The following is a 3561-nucleotide window of genomic DNA, read 5'->3' as shown; positions in this document are numbered from 1 at the left end:
CATGGTGCTTGGCATAGGCACCCAAGTGCTTGTCAGGTTTCCAAGTCTAGCGATGTGCACACAACAATGATGGGTAGTAAGTGGCGATCAATACGCTGACATGACCTAGAAAATGAGGTGGCAGTGACATGGCTCAGTAAGATGATGACATGCGATAGTGATTTGTACATGATAACATGTGTCATTCTGCGGATGTGAGATTCGTTAGGTGGCTTTGGCCTTTTTGGGTGGCCAAGTGGCCCTTTTCTATGTGACACATGGTAATGACATGGTAAAAATTAATGTGGCAGTGATGTGGCATGACAGGGGACAAAGAATTGACGTTGTAGATGAGGTGGCAATGATTGTGGAAGATGATGCAACAAACCCTTGGGATTTGCACCAAGATTTGCACCAAATACTAGTATAGTGAGGCTTTGCATTGTTAAGATATTTTGGAATCTTTTGTGGTTTTTGTGTGGGGGGAGTAAAATAGTGTGGTAAGACACAAAAGTGAGGATATTAGGAGAGGCGAACAATGGCCACCATGATGATCAAGTTGTTTCCTACTTTTGAGAGGACTACAATAAGATCTTGGAAATGTTTTCCCATATAGTGGCTAGTGGTTGTAATGCCTTTGGAGTTTTCATTGTCTCACCCTTATTTCATTGATAGTAATCACATTCTTGTATATAAGTTTGGATGTCCTTTTTCATGCCTTTCCAAAAGAAAAAGAACTTGGCTTGTTCATAAGCTTTTTGAAAGCTAGAGTGACCTAGTATAGGGGAAGAATGTGAATCCTCTAACACTTGCCATTTGAAAGTTAAATTCAACACCAAAATAATGCAACCTTTACACCACAAGCTATCCCAAAGCCAAGTATATCCTAAGAGAATTGGGTTCCTCATGGAGTCTTACAAACATGTTAGCCAACATGTCATGTTCCAACCATTATTGTCCAATGAGCTTCTATGAAACCATTTGGTATGGGTAAGGATAAGGCTACGAGAGAGATTTTGTCCTCATATTTCTTAGACAAGGCATTTTTCCACCATATTCTCTTTGTATTTCTTATATATGATCTCATAGTCACACCCAATCATCTTAGTAACCCACCCGTATTTCTCAAGAGTCAACTATTCTCATAATCTAGAAGCAATTCCCTAAGAGATATAGGTTCAAATTATCTACTTCATGATGTATGCCCATGATCTCTTTCTTATAAGTGGACTTACTCAATTTTTGTCACACAAATATTTTTTAATGAATGTTAAGGGGCACCTTTCTTTCATCAACATTGCTTCAAGAACTCCACTTGAAGCATCACATTCCAATACATAAGTCATAGTGAAATCAGGAATGTTTAAGATAGGTGTGGTACACATGGATTCCGTTAAGGATAAAAAGACATGCATAATGACCTTGTTCCATACAAACACATTTTTTTAATATAACAGTTAAGGGGGCTACAATTCACCCGTGATTTTTCACAAACATTTTATAGTGGCCCATAAGATACCACATGCTTTTGTCATCACCCAACAAAAATCATAAGTTGGAAACAAACAACAACCACCAAAACATGGTACAATGACCCCTAGGCATAGGTTGATGAACTCAATAACCATATGTAACAATCAATGTAGCAACGAATGTGGTGTAGTAAAACCACAGGGTGGTGGAGTGAACAAAGACCACAAAGACCAAGTCGTAGAGTCAATGCACTACTTAGAGAAGCAACATCGTTGATACTATTCTTAACCATCTATAAATGAGAGAGTATTGAGGATGTCCCATTGAGACTCGCTATAGATACATTGACATTGATATGGTAATGAAACAACTAAATAAGAGCTTGATGGAGATTTAGCCTCTTGCCATGAGGAGCTGTGGACAACACAACAACTTCATCCTACAAATCCCTTATGAAACATTAGCATTGGAGGAAATTTTTAGAAAAAAAGCATATGATACATAAAATAAACCCCTGTAGTCTTCTTCCTAATTACCTCAAGCATCATCTAGTAGTGCAATGTAACAAAATATTCCACCCCAACTGCTTAAGAAAGAAAGTTAAACACTCTATATTTGTAACTTTAAATTTTAATACAATTGTATTGCAAAACTAAATTTAACACCATCAAATATCTCTAATAAAATTGGATTTAATATTTGATATTTACAATTCTATCCCTTCAAAACAACATTTAACCAAAATTTAAAACAAAATGACATTTTCCTAAAATAAAAATCAATTCATAAATTACTCATATAAATATTTATTTGTTATATTAATTTTAAAATTTATTTAAAAAAAACCTTTTTTCCCAAGAAAAAAAGATAAGTGATTTCATTAAATGAAATATTTACCACTCCAATACATCTGACATCTACACATATCAATAAAACTTATATAAAAATTATTCCAATTAAACAATAATGATCCACTTTAGCTTTAATTAAATATTTGATGTGGCTTAACCAACTATCATTCACTTTATGGTTAGGTATGCATATTGTTCTAAACATCAATTTTATAAAATCGTTGTTATAATTCATCAAATATTATATTCCACTTCGGATTTAATTAAATATTTTGATTTGGCTTAAGAAACTATGATTCACTTTATCGTTAGGTAGGGTTAGGTAGGCATATGGTTCTAAACATCAATTTTATAAAATTGTTGTTACTTTAGGGTTAGGTAGGCATACGGTTCTAGACATCAATTTTATAAAATTGTTGTTATAATGGATCAATACTATATAATTAAGATGGCATGCAATAGCGTTTTGGAATTTAGCTGAAAATATTTTAAAATTTTAAAGTGAGGATCAATATTATATAATTAAGATGGCATGCAATAACGTTTTGGAATTTAGCTTAAAATATTTTAAAATTTTAAAGTGAATTGTTTTTAGTAAGATTTTTTGGAAGTTTTTTTGGTGGGTTTTTACAGTGTAATTTCTCTAAAATTTATGAAGAAGACGGGTAACCTCTGCACAATCCAAGTGCTTCCGATTTAATTTCTCTAAAATCCGTGAGGAATTTATTGAAATCACAAGTTCTCTAAAATCCATGAGGAATTTATTGAAATCACGAGTTTGAAGGGTAACCTCTGCACAATCTAAGTGCCCTAGGGGTTTTTCAGGGTGCTGAATCCATATATACAGTAAAGAAACCATTTTAAATAACACAAATCAAAATTTCACTTAAATTTTTTCCACCTGATTCTGGCACAGAAAAATCCAAAAAGTCGCACTAAACACAACTCCTTTTTAAAGTGTGTGTGTTTTTAGTTTTTTTGTTAAGTTGTTTGGGTTTGGTAGTAAGTTTGATTTGTAAATTGAGAAACTGTGATCAAGGACATCTAAGTTATCAAATCAATTAGGATTTCACTATCAGGGCAGTTGGGGATTGTACTTGGCATGACATGTAAACCATCAAAATCACTTGGGGATCACAATTGGCTTGGGCCATACTAATCCTTAACATAAATGGATTTTGGCCCATTAAATTTTGAACCAATGACTTAACACTACACTCATCACCATCTATTCTAAACCTTATAATCCTATACTTTT

Source organism: Pinus tabuliformis, chromosome 2_2 (assembly GCF_031772625.1).
Source record: "Pinus tabuliformis cultivar Carrire ecotype Pingquan chromosome 2_2, CPIR1, whole genome shotgun sequence".
Lineage (NCBI taxonomy): Eukaryota > Viridiplantae > Streptophyta > Pinopsida > Pinales > Pinaceae > Pinus > Pinus tabuliformis.
This window is presented reverse-complemented; position numbering follows the sequence as displayed.